Source organism: Vicugna pacos, unplaced genomic scaffold (genome assembly GCF_048564905.1).
Source record: "Vicugna pacos unplaced genomic scaffold, VicPac4 scaffold_19, whole genome shotgun sequence".
In the NCBI taxonomy this organism is placed as follows: Eukaryota; Metazoa; Chordata; class Mammalia; order Artiodactyla; family Camelidae; genus Vicugna; species Vicugna pacos.
This window is the reverse complement of record NW_027328740.1, coordinates 49,806,248-49,819,989: the sequence shown is the minus strand read 5'-3', so window position 1 is coordinate 49,819,989 and position 13,742 is coordinate 49,806,248. Positions and strand designations below refer to the sequence as shown.

The 13,742-nt window shown below is 31.6% G+C and overlaps 1 long non-coding RNA gene across 3 annotated transcripts in view; it reads left to right on the top strand.

Annotated features, from left to right (window-relative positions):
• The window catches only part of LOC140693305 (uncharacterized), a 36,673-nt gene extending 23,617 nt beyond the window's left edge, over positions 1–13,056 (top strand). For all 3 annotated transcript variants that reach the window (XR_012069025.1, XR_012069026.1, XR_012069027.1), the window contains exon 4: positions 12,730–13,056. This is a non-coding gene — a long non-coding RNA (uncharacterized lncRNA). The remainder of the gene's footprint in view (positions 1–12,729) is intronic.
• The last annotated feature ends 686 nt before the right edge of the window (positions 13,057–13,742 follow it).

Below are 13,742 nucleotides of genomic sequence, written 5' to 3'. Positions count from 1 at the left end.
AACAAAGTACAGGCAAAGAGAATTTCAAGCCAATATATTTGATTGATTTAGTTGCAAAAGTTCTACCAAATATCATTAGCAAACTGCATGCAACAATAGCTAAAATGAATCATGCACTATGATCAACTTGGATTTATTGCAGGGTCACAAGAGAGGTTCAACATACACAAATCAGTTTGATACACCAAATTAACAAAAGAAAAAGTGAAAATGATGTGGTCACCCCAATAAATCCATAAAAAGCATTTCAAAAAATTCAAAATTTATTCATTAAAACAACAACAACAGCAACAACAACAACAGCAACAACAACAACAACAGCAACAACAACAACAGAAACCTCTTACAAAAGTAGGATTCAGGAAATAAATCTCAACATAACTAAAGTCATTAATTACAGACCCACAGAAAATATAATATGTAAAAGTGAAAAACTGAAAGCCAAAATAAGAAATAAGACAAGGATGCCCACTCTCAAGATTTCTATTAAACACAGTATGGGATGCCCTAGCAACAACAATTGGAATAGAAAAAAAATGTATTCAAATTGGATTGAATGTAGTACAACAGTCATTATTTTAGATGACATAATAATCTATATAGAGAACTCTAAAGATTCTCCACATCAGAACAACTAAAACTAATAAAGACATTTACCAATGTTGCATGATTCATGATTAATATAAAATACTGTCACATTTCTTTAACAATGAAATATTCCATAATTTAAAAAACCATATGAAATCAGATGAAAAATGAAAAACCTATTAAAAATCAAGATAAAAAATCATTAGGACACTGATAAAGAAAATTGAAGATGATGCAAGAAATGGAAAGAAATCTCAAGGTCCTAGCTTAGAGGAAATAATATTGCTATAATATACATACTACAAAAATGTCTACAGATATAAAGTGATTCAGATCGAAATACATGATATTTTCCATAGAAATAAAAACAGTCCTAAGATTTGTAAGGAACTGCAAGAGAACCAGAACTGCAAAAGGAACAATGTGGGAAAAGAACAAAGTTGGAAGCATAACCCATAACCCTCCCAGATCTCAGACAATATTACAAAAATACAGTAATCAAAACAGCACAATACTGGAAAACAAACATCTATATCACTGGAACGGAACACAGAGGTAGAAATAAAACATCACACCCATGGTCAACTAAACAATGACAAAGGAAACAAAAATATACAATGCCTAAAAGACAGTTTTCAGCAAGTGATGTTGAGGCAATTAGACAGCTACATGTAAATCAATGAAATTTGAACACTCCCTCATACAGTACAAAAATAAACTCAAAATGATTTAATTATCTGAATCTAACACATGACACAATAAATCTCCTGTAAACTAACATAAGGAAAACAATAGATAAATTGTACTGAGATTTTCTTATCTCACTCTCCCAAGCTGAAAACAATAAAAGCAAAATAATCAAATTAGTCTGAATTAAAATTAAAAGCTTATACACAGCAAAATAAACAGAATGAAAACATGAAATTCCAAATGGGAGAAAACATTTGGAAAAAATGCAATCAACAAGAGGCTAATTTCTAAAATACACACATCGTTTATAAAACTCCATTTCAAAAATCTACAAACAACCCAGCCAGAAAATGAGCAGAAGACAATTCTCCAAAGAAGACACACAGATGACCAACAGGAACATAAAAACATGCTCATATTGCTAATCATTATACAAAGGCAAGACAAAAATAAAATAATGTTTTACCTCACACTAGTGAGAAGGGTTGTCATCAAAATGTCTACAAATAATAAAGACTGTGGAGGTTGTAGAGAATAAGGGACTCTCCAACGCTGTTGGTGGGAATGAAAATTAGTGCAACCACTTTGGAAACAGTACGGAAGTTCCTTTTAATAATAAAAATAGACCTATCTTATGACACAGTAATCCCACTCCTGGGCATATAAAACATAAAACCTGAAAACAACGAATCCTAGGGTAAAACAAAAGAAGTACACTTGACTTAATTTGATTTTTCATATGTCTCCTCTGGCAGGGGAAGCAGAAGCAAAATTAACAAAAGATGATTGTATCAGTCTAAACAGATTTACACTGAAGAAGAAATGATCAATAAAATGAACAGTCAACCAAGACAATGGGAGAAAATATATGCAAGTGATATTTTCCTATCAAGTGTTAATATCCAAAATATATGGCAAACTCATACACCACAACAAAATAAAGACCAAACAATTCAATTAAAAAAAGTCCATAGGTACTGAATAGATAGATCTGAATCAATTTTCTGTAGAAAACATACAGTTTGCTAAATGACACATGAAAATATGTTCAGAGTTATAAATTATTAGGAAAGTCATAAACCAAAAATGAGACAACACCTCACACTTGTCAGAAGGCTCTCAACAAAAGGAAAAGAAATAGATATTGGTGAGATTGTGGAGAAAAGGGAACACCATGGAAACTGTTGATAGGAATGCAAAGTATTGATTCCATAACATATAAACATCAAATATTCTTCATCCAGTTTTCTGTCAAGGGATGTTTGGTTCGTAGGCCCCTGTCTGAAGGCTCTAGAGAATAAGCCCATGGGCTGAACTAATAAACAAGCTGTGAGGAGTGTTACATATCCAGGCTGGAAAAGAAATGGCCTATTCAATGTATCCTGTATGGTTGGCTGGATAGCCTATGCTGGATAAGATACTCATAGGAGGACAACGTAAGACAGGCAGAGCCGGCTGGATAAGAGATGGCCTACTTAATGAAGTTCTGTGATGAACTTTAAAACAATCCTTGATCATTTAACATCCTATGCTTACTGCAGGAGCATGGGGACATAAATAGCTTACGATTATTAACATTGTTATAACTTAGATGATATGTGAGGCATTGTGCATGATGTATATAAACCCTTTTCCTAAGAATCAATAAACAGAGAACTGCTTCGCTTATCTCCACACAGTGTTTGTGTGTATATTATATCGTGCCTCTGACAGGTTTAATTTAATTTGTTGGGAGTAACTTAAAAAGATGTTGCATTATATACAATACTCTTTCTGCACCTATTGAGATGATTATGTGAGTTTTATTTCTCATTCTATTAGTGTGGCATGTCATCTTTATTGATTTGAATATTTTGAAGTTTCCTTAAACCCAGGGATAAATCCCTTTACTCATGTATGTGTATGATACATTAAAAGTTTTATTGAATCCATTTTGCTTGTGTTTTCTTGAGAATTTTGGCTTATATGTTCATGAGGGTTATATTATATATATTGCATATAATGTCCTTTCTAGCATTTTATGCAAATATAGCTGGCATCATAAATCTAGTTTGGAAACTTTCACCCCATCAAATTCTTGGAAGATTTGGGGAAGAATTGGTGAAAAATTGTCTTCAAATATATGACAGAATATACCGGTAAAGACTTTTTGTAAATATTTTCTGGTTTCAGAGGTTTGGATTACTGATTTGCTCATACACAGTTTTGCTATATTTAACTTTCTAATTACTTCTTGATTCAGTATTGGAAGACATATTTCTGGGAATTTGTCTTTTGTTCTAGGTCATTCAAATTGTTATCTAGTGGTCATTTTTTATGATGCTATGCATCTCTACAACATCAGTGTTAATATCTTCTCTTCTATTTCAAATTTTATTTGTCTTTATTTTCTTAGCCAACCTAAACTTTTGTCCAGTTTATGTTTAAAAGAATCACACTTAGGTATATTTTTTGTTATCTTTTCAATTATTTCTCTTGTTATTTGCCTTACTCTCATTCATTCAATTTTCTTCTTCATTCTTTCTGTTTTCTCCTAGGTTCTTGATGTGTAAAGTTAAGTAGCGTGAATCTTTGTATTACATTCATTATTAAATATTATTTATTTATTTATTTATTTAATTTGTCTATTTATTTACTTATTTATTTTCTTATTTACTTATATATTCATTTATTTATCATTGAACTACTTCCATTTACAACGTGTCAATCTGTGGTGCATAACACAGTGACCCACTTCATGCATATGTTTGCATGCCTATTAAATTTAACTTCACGATATTTAACATACTGCCCTGTGTCATACAATAGACATTTTGAAAATATTTATTTTTATATATAGTGGATAACATTTATAAATCTACAGCTCCCAAATATATCCTATCCTTGACCATTTCGGCAGTTACCATAAGATTATTATGTAGATCTGCAAGTGTGTTTCATAGTTGTAGATGAAATCATAGTGTTCTCATCCAAATTTTTTTTTTAGGTTTCTCCATGTGTCATGCCATGTATAATTTTTCTTTCTCTTTCTGGCTTACTTCAATTAGAATGACACATTTTGGGAGATATATTTTGCTGCAAATGTCATTGTTTTATCAATTTTTATGGCAGAATATTATTCCATTTTGTAAATAAGGCATAAATTCTGTATACTGTCATCTGTTGATGGACATTTAGGGTGCTTCCATGTCATGGCTTTTGTATATAGCACTGCTAAGAACATTTGTGTGCAGGTGACATTTTGAATTAGGGTCCTCTTTTATATATACCCAGGAGTTGGATTGCTGGATAAGTTAAATATACTTTTATTCTTTTGAGGAATACCCATCCTGGTTTCCACAATGACTTCAACAAACTACATTCCTACCAACAGTGTAAGAGGGTTCCATTTCATCATAGCTTCCCCAGCATTTATTGTTTTTGGACTTTTTATTGACGGCCATTGTGACTAATGTGAGGTGATAATTCATTATAGTTTTGAATTGCCCTTCTCTGATAATGAGAGTTAGCAATTTTTTTTTCATATTTCTATGTGGCATTTGTATGTCTCTAATGGATAATGTATTGTTTAGGGCTTCTGTGCATTTTCAGATTGGGTTTCTTTTGTTTTGTATTATTATTAGGTTGTATGAACTCTATATTTTGGAAATTTAGCCTTTGTCAGTTGCATCATTTCTAAATATTTTCCTTAATCCTGTAGTTAGTCATTTTGCTTTGTTTATGGTTCCCTTTGCTGTGCAAAAGCTTATAAGTTTAATTAGGTCCAATTTTAATAATTTTGCTCTTACATCCATTACTTGGGTAGACTGTACTAGGAGATCATTGCTGAGATTTATCTCAGAGTGTTTTGCCTATGTTTTCTTCTTGGAGATTTACTCTGTCTTGCCTTACATTTAAGTATTCAAGCCATTTTGAGTTTATTCTTGTGTATGGAGCGAAGGAGTGTTCTAACTCCATTGCCCTGCTTGCTGCTATCCTGTTTTCCCAACACCAGTTGGTGAAGAGATGGTCTTTTCTCAGTCATATTCTTGGCTACTCTGTCAAAGATTAATTGAACATAGGCCTGTAGATTTATTCCTAGTCTCTCAATTCTGTTGCATTGGCCATATGTCTGTTTCTGTACCAATATCATGTCGTTTTCATTATTGTAGGTCTGCAATAGTGTATGGAGACCAGGAGGGTTATTCCTCCAGCCTCTTTCTTTGTCTTCAATATTGTTTGGAAAATTATAGATCTTTAGTGTATCTATATAATTCTTATGATCATTTGTTTCAGTCCTAAAAAGAAATGTTTTGAATAATTTGATAGGAAATCACATTAAGCCTGGGGATTGCCTTGGGCAGTATGGCCATTTTAACAATATTATTTCTTCCATTACAAGACCATTGGTTATCTTTTCAATTCTTAAAATCCTTTTTGATTTCCTGAAACAATGATTTCCTGTTCTCCATGTATAAGTCATTCACCTACTTGGTCAGAGTTATTTTTAAGCATTTTATAGTTTTGGGTGCAGTTATAAAAGGGGTTGTTTCTATACTTTTTTTTTCCTGTTGATTCAATGGTAGTGTAATGAAATCTAATTGGTTTTTGTACATTACACTGGCTACCTTGCCCAATTCCTTTTTTACCCTAAGTATTTTTTGTGAAGCTTTTACAGTTTTCTATATATAGTGTCATATCTGCATATCATGACAGTTTTAACTCTTCTTTTACAGTCTGAATCATTTTATTTATTTTTCTTGCTTGATCGTTGTGGCTAGGAATTCCAAGACTATATTGAAATTGTGAGAATGTGCATCCTTGTATTGTCTCAGGCTTTTGTGGAAAGGGTTCCAGTTTTTCACCATTGAGTATTTGCTGGCTAAATATTTGTCATAAATAGCTTTCATTATGTTGAGATATGGTCCTTCTATGCCCACTGTGATAAGAACTTTTATCACAAATAGGTGTTAAATTTTATCAAATGCTTTTTCTGCATCTACTGAGATGATCATATCATTTTTGTCTTCTCTTTTGTTGATATGGTGTATCACAATTGTTTGATTGATTTGCAAATGGTAAACCATCCTTGTGTTCCTGGGATGAACCTAAAGTGTAAATGGTGCATGATCTTTTTTTACATGCTGTTGGATTCTGTTTATTAATAATTTCTTAAGGACATTTACATCTATGTTTATCAATGATATTGGCCTATAGTTTTCTTTTTGGGGTAGTGTCTTTTTCTGCTTTTGGTATCAGTTTGATATTGGCCTATGGTGTCAGTTTGGGAGTACTCTCTCCATATCAATCTTTTGGAAGAGTTTGAGGAGGACTGGTATGGATTTTTCTTTGTATGTTTGATCAAATTCCCCAGTGAAGGTAATTGGGTCTGGATTTTGTTTGCAGAGAATTTTATTTTATTGATATTTCTATTCGATTTCTGGTGATCTGTCTGTTCAAATGGTTAATTTCTTCTTGATGCAATATTGGTGGGCTGAATGTTTCCAAAAACTTCTCCATTTCTTCCTGGTGGCCCAGTTTGTTTACATACAGTTGCTCATGGTAATCCCTTATGATATTTTGCAAATTTGTTGTACTCTTTGTATTTTCTCCATTTTCATTTCTTATATTATTTGTGTTCTCTCTCTTTTCTTGTTGGTGAGCCTGTACAGAGATTTGTCAATTTTGTTTACTATTTTAAAAAATAATTAGATTAATTTTTTTCTATTTTTTAATCTCTATTCCAAATCTTCCTTCCATGGTCTTTATTTTTTACATCATTCTGTTGACTTTTGGTTTTGTTTGCTCTTCTTTTCTTGATTAGTTTACATAGAATGTTAGATTATTTATTTGAAATTGTTCTTCTTCTTTGACGAAGACCTTTTCACTATGAACTTCCCTCTTAAGCCTGCTTTAAGTTTTCCATAGAATTTGTGCTGTGTTTTGTCATATTTCTCAAGATATTTTGTAATTTCTTCTTTTACTTCATCAACTCTCCCCCTTGTTTTAGTACCATGTTTTTTATCCTGGATGGTGTCATTTTTTCTCCCTGTTTTTCTGTTTCATGGTATTATACTCAGAAAAGATGCTTGAAATATTTTTTATCTTCTTAAATTTATTGAGGCTTTTTCAGAGCCTGAGTTCATAATCTTTCCTAGAAGATGTTCCATGTGCACAGAAAAGAGTGCATATTCTGTTTTGGGGAGAATTACTGTTTTAAAAATATCAACCATCTCCAATTATTTTATAATGTCTTTTAGTATCTTTGTTCCCTTATTAATTTTCTGTGTGAAAGACCAGTCCAGTGATGTAATGGGGAGTTATAGTCTCCAACTCTGATTGTGTTCCCAGGGATTTCTGTCTTTTTATCTATTTGCATTTGCTTTATATATTTAGGGGCTACTATATTGAGTGCATATACATTAATGAGTATAATACCCCCATTTTGCATTGTTCCTTTAATCATTATATCATGTCCTTGTTTATCTTTCTCTATGGCCTTTCTTGTAAAGTCTCTATTGTGTGAAGTCAGTACTGCTAGTCCTGCATTCTTCATATGTACATTTGAATGGAATATATTTTTCCATCTTCTGACATAAATTTGATGTGTGTTCCTCTCGCAAAAGTGGTTCTCTTGTATTTGTCATAATGTAGGGTCTTGTTATATTATCCCATCTGACAATATATATCTTTTGATTGAAGTACTAAATCCATTAACATTTGCGATAATTATTAATAGACTAGTGCTTATTTCCATTTTTAACTTCATTTTCCAGTTGATTGGTATTTCCTTTTTGTTCATTTCTTTTTCTTTTTGTGGCTTGATAAGTATTCTTTTATAATCTTGGTTTCTTTTTTGCTTTGTGAATTCATTGTAAGCTTTTGACTTATTATTACATTGTTTTATATTTATATTGACCTATGATATTTCTGTTTATTTTAACTGATAAGAATATAACTCAAACCCATCCTGCAGAGAAGAGAAACAAGAAGAAAACACTCTGTATTTTCATGTTTCAGTCAGTGACGCATAAAATTTTGACGTCCTGTTTTACAACATCATATTTATTCTGTTGTAAGTCATTGTAGCTATTTCCTTTCTAATTATACCTTTCTCTTTTCTATAGCTTCCTGCTTGTTTTTTATTTAGAGTAGATCTTTCATTATTTCTTTTTCTCTTGCTTAATTCTTTTAGTATTTGCTTGTGTGGAAGCTATTTATCTCGCCTTCTACACTAAAAGGTAGCCTTGCTTGATAAAGTATCTTAGATTACAGCTATTTTCATTCAGGACTTTGAATATGACTTGCCACTGCCTTCTGCCTGTTGTATTTGTGCAGGAAATGTATTTACAAATACAATGTATTTAATTATATATATGTAAAGAAAACCTACAAATAAGTTAACAAATAAGGAGAAAACCTATACATTAAAAAACAGAAAATATTGATGAATGAAATTAAAACTGGTCCAAAGAAATGAAAAAAATCTCTTGTGTTAATAATGTGAAACAATGTGGTTGCAACAACCCTACTACCCAAAGCAATCTACATTTAGTGTGATTCATGTCAAAATACCCATGATATTTTTCCATTTAATAGAACAAATAATTTCAAAATTTATATGTAACCACAAAGATCATGAGTTGCCAAAATAATCTTCAAAAAGTGTATTAAATATAATGGTGTAAAGTTCTCTGACGTTAAATAGTCCTACAAAGCTTTAGTATTTAAAACAACATGATACTGGCTCAAAAACAGACACCAATGAATTGAAGAGAATAGAGCAACCAAATATAATCCCTCACACCTATGATCTTTTAACCCATGATAAAGGAAGCAAGAGTATAAAATGAAGAAAAGACATTCTCCTCAATAATTAGTGCTGGGAGATTGAACATGTAAAAGATAGATTAGAATATTTCCTCACAATGTATACAATCCATGAGCACAGAATATCTTTGTATTTATTTTGTTTGCTTTTATTTCTTGCACCTGTAATTTATACATCTATGCTTAGATCTTTTATTTCACTTATCAAATTTATTCGTATTTTAATATTTTTGGTATTAATTTACACACAATTGTTTCCCTAATTTCTCTTTCTGATAATGTGTTTTTAGTATACATAAATGCAACGGATATTTGTATATTGATTTTGTATTCTGCAAGTTTACTAAGTTTGTTCATTATTTCTAACAGTCACTGGAGGAGTATATGGAGTTTTCTATCTATGCATAATTATGTCATCTGTAAAAATTTTACTGCATTTTTACAAGTTGGATGCCTTTTATAATTTTTCTTGACTACTTGTTCTGGCTAGGACATCTAGTACTGTAATTTAGGACTTCTGAAAATGAGCTACTTCTTCTTATTACTGGGCCAGATGAAAACATTACTGTATGTTAATATTGAACTTGATGTTAGTCATGGGTTTCCCATATATGGCTTTTATTATGTTTAGTTACATTCAATCTAGAGCAAATTTGTTAAGAATATTTTTATAAAAAAAGGTAATATCCAATCTGTGAATAATTTTCCTACATATTTTCAGATTGTTATTTTTGAATTCTTTGTTTTCTAATGGACGGTATCACATATATTCATTTACATATGTTAAGTAATATTTATGAATGAGGACTAAACCCAACTTAACTATAATTTCTAATACTTATAACGTGCAATAAATTCAGGTTGCTATTATTTATTTAGAATGGAATTTACAGATACTGAAGGAAAATTTTACATTGTAGCTTGAGGGTACATTTATTTATTTAAAAATTTTATCTCCCATTTTGAATTTGGCTTATGTTTAACGGAATTTATTTCTAAATAAGTATATAAGTATTGGTAGAACTGGATTTACTACAGTTTACTGATACAGAACATAGCTATTATTACAATTAGTTCACAAGACACTTGCCTTAAAATGCCGTATTATACTTACAATGACAAATGTTTCAGGACTGAGAAATATGTTGCTTCCTAAAATGCATTACCTGGTCTTTTCCACCCCAACCCACATACACTGTTATTTCTTTGTTTTTTGATTGTTTGTTTCCCCCTTAATGGAGGCACATTTATTGAACCCAGGATATTGTGCATAAGAGTATTAATCAACATCATTTTGGAACACATAACAGAAGCCACAAGGGTATGTATTATATAAATGACAAGAAAATTTATTAGTTCTATGCACTGAGAAACCTCTGAGTGAAAGAATGGCAAAAACAAACATTTGTAAATATACAATAAGATTGTCTCTCTTGTAATTTTAAAGTAGTATATTAAATTACATTTGTTTTACTTATAGCACTGAATTACAATTTAAAACAAAAATGCCACCCTTTGGGATTTCTTAAATTTTAATGATTATTTTAATCTAATTTTATTTCATAAATATTTATCATTTATTTATAAACATAAAAAATAAACATATTTATTCTTCACATGTTTTGAATATAGAGATACATATTGTAAAGTACACAGATAAATAACTACTTCCATTTCCAAATCAAACTAAGTTTCACTTTAATTACAAATGATGATGAAATCATTATACCATTTCTTTACAGTTTTTACACAAATTTCACTTTAAATTCCAAAACTTTAAAATTACTATAGATATTTTGTGCATTATTTATACTCTGTTCACCAATCTGGTATAAATTTGTGTACAAAAGGATGGAGATTGGTTTTATTTCATAGACCCCAAAATTAAATTATTTAAAAAGATTTTGTGGGAATAAGATTTGCAGATAACACTATAAACATAAGCATCCTATATGTTTCATTTTAACTGGATGAATGAGAAGTAAACAGTGGCTGAATGTTACTCTTGGGTTGGTAGGAGATCAGTCGCTTTGTGATGTGACAGCTACTCAGGTTGAGAACCATTGTGATGGCCTAGCAGTTTATCTGTGCAAGACTGCCAAAGCTGCATTTGTAGCTGCAGTGCTCAAAATCATGCTGATTAGAAAAGTAGCTGTGGAAAAATTTATTTGAGATGGCACATGTTTCTTCAGAAATTCAAGATGTGTCTCGTAAAGATGAACAAACTGGTTCAGGAAACCCCGGTAGATCTCTATTGTGTGATCAAACATTCTCTGGGGACTTGGACTTGAGGTCTATGATTGAGGAAAATATTTTCCAGACTTTCTCTGAAGAATCCATGATAAAAAGACCATGTTACACACATTGTGTCTCTGAACCAGATGAAGATAATAATTTTCGTTCTCTGACATTTCCCAGAATACTCTGGAAAATGACTGGGAGTGACCAATTTAAATCCATCTGTTGGGATGATAATGGAACCTCTGTAGTGATTGATGAAGATGTCTTTAAGAAGGAAGTTTTGGAAAGAAAGTCCCCTTTCACTATATTTGAAACTGGAAGTATGAAAAGTTTAGTTAGAGAGCTTAAGCTTTATGGGTTTAGTAAAGAGTGGCAGAATTTTCAAAGATCTGCTTGTCTAGCTGACATTCTGGCAGAAGAAAAATTAGTCTCTGTTTTAAGCAAGATATTCAGAAATATTAGTTACGACTTGGTAACTTATATATAAAAGTTTATTTTGTACATCAATCTATGGTAATATAAATGTAAAGCTAGATTTTGAAAATTGTATAGAACTACTAAGACTAAAATCCTTTAGTTTTTCAAAAAAATGAGGACAGTGCCTTAAGTAGTCAAGATTATGAGAAACTTTGCTTGCAACTATGAATCACACCAGAAATCTAAATAAAGGTATTAAAGTTGCTTTAAAAATTGGAATTCACCGTTGCTGCAAATGTTAACTTCTTAAATTTGATGACTACAAAATTTAAATTTGTATTTTCCAAATAAGGAACTTCAAAATATCATCAGCATTGTTTATATTTTGATGATATTTTCTATGCACAGTAAACGTGAAATCTGAGGTTTTATTAGTTAGGCTTATTGTAGTCTTGTATTTTGGTTTAAAATATTACTAAAATTTTTCTCCTTTGGTTGTAGCTGCAATTCTATCATTATCCAAATTTTAAACGAGTCTGTCCCCAGCTTTTAGTGAGAATAAAAAGAAGAGTTGGGATTAAAAATGCCTCTCTGGTATCTTCATTGGATGAAGATTTCAAAAAGAAGCACTTTAAATCAGGTGGTAATGTGGATAATCTTAATTCTGGTTTTGTGGCTGACACTAGTGGAGAAAGTCCATTTTTATCTCCTGCAAATTTAAATATGAATCTAATAAGTAAGCCCCCTACTAGCCACATTATTGGTGATACAAATACCCCGATCAGAGGTGATTTTTCTCCTCCATCATCAATATCAGTTAGACCACGAGTGCAAATTGCAGTGGATCAACGTGCTATTTTAAGTCAGTTTACCACTGTCCACGGGCACTCTCAAAGCAGCTTCAATGAAGCAAATGACACTGTTGTGAACTTCATTACAACTACAACTTCTAATTCTCAATACAGCATCTTGTCTCCCATACAGAGCAATTGTTATGGACTGATGTTGGAGCCTTCTACTTTTCCAAATAGATATCACAACAAATCTGCCAGTGAAGGTCGTTTTTCTAAACTTCAACCAGGGAGCAACCCACGGTTTCCAGTGCCAGGGATAGCTGATACATCAACTACCTCTCTTTCAAAGCCAACTCATCAACCATCTTCAGTTTATCAACGTCATCCTAATTAAAACTGATCTACCAGAGGACTACCAGATTATGCAAGATAACAAAGATTAAAATTGATGTTGTCAAATGTCCACAAATATCTGCAAATTTCTTATTTGAACAATAAACATAGATTTGTACCTGTATTTTCCTTATTTGTTTTAAATGGAGTTAAAATTTAAATGTGAGACTAAGTAACCATTTAAGAAAAAAAATATTTGATTGATTTGATCATTTGATGGAACAATATGTAAGTAAATTTAAATAATTTCTTGTAAGGAAGAAGAGAAAATGGAAGAATTTGGAAAAAAACTAACACATGGAGAGAGACAAATGTACTAAATGGTTTCTGGTTCATCCTTGAAAGTATTAATAGTGTTAAGTTAGGATAGGTTGGAACAGAAGGTAAATGTAGGACAAGCCCAGGGATCATGGTCTCTATTGTGTCACTCCTGGAACCATAAAGTTCACATAATGTAGTCTCAGATGGCATATTAAGCATGTGGTAGAATTTAAGAAGCAATTTTATCTATGGTCTTTTTGTGCTGTTCTCAAAACATTCCAATTGGTGGTTTCATTTCCTGAACTAAAGAGTCTACAGTATATTAACAAGTCAATAATTTATGTTGCTTTTACATTCCAGCTAAAGACAAGCTTATGTCCTCAGGTTGGCACTTAATGCCTATCCATCTCTAAGCCCAGAAACTCAACTTAGTTTAGTCATTCCTTAATAAATCTGGTATCTGACTTCCTTGGAATATCTTTATGTTTCACAGTATCTGGAGATATATCCAGGCAAATGCTTGTCAACAATGTAAGCTCCAACCTTACC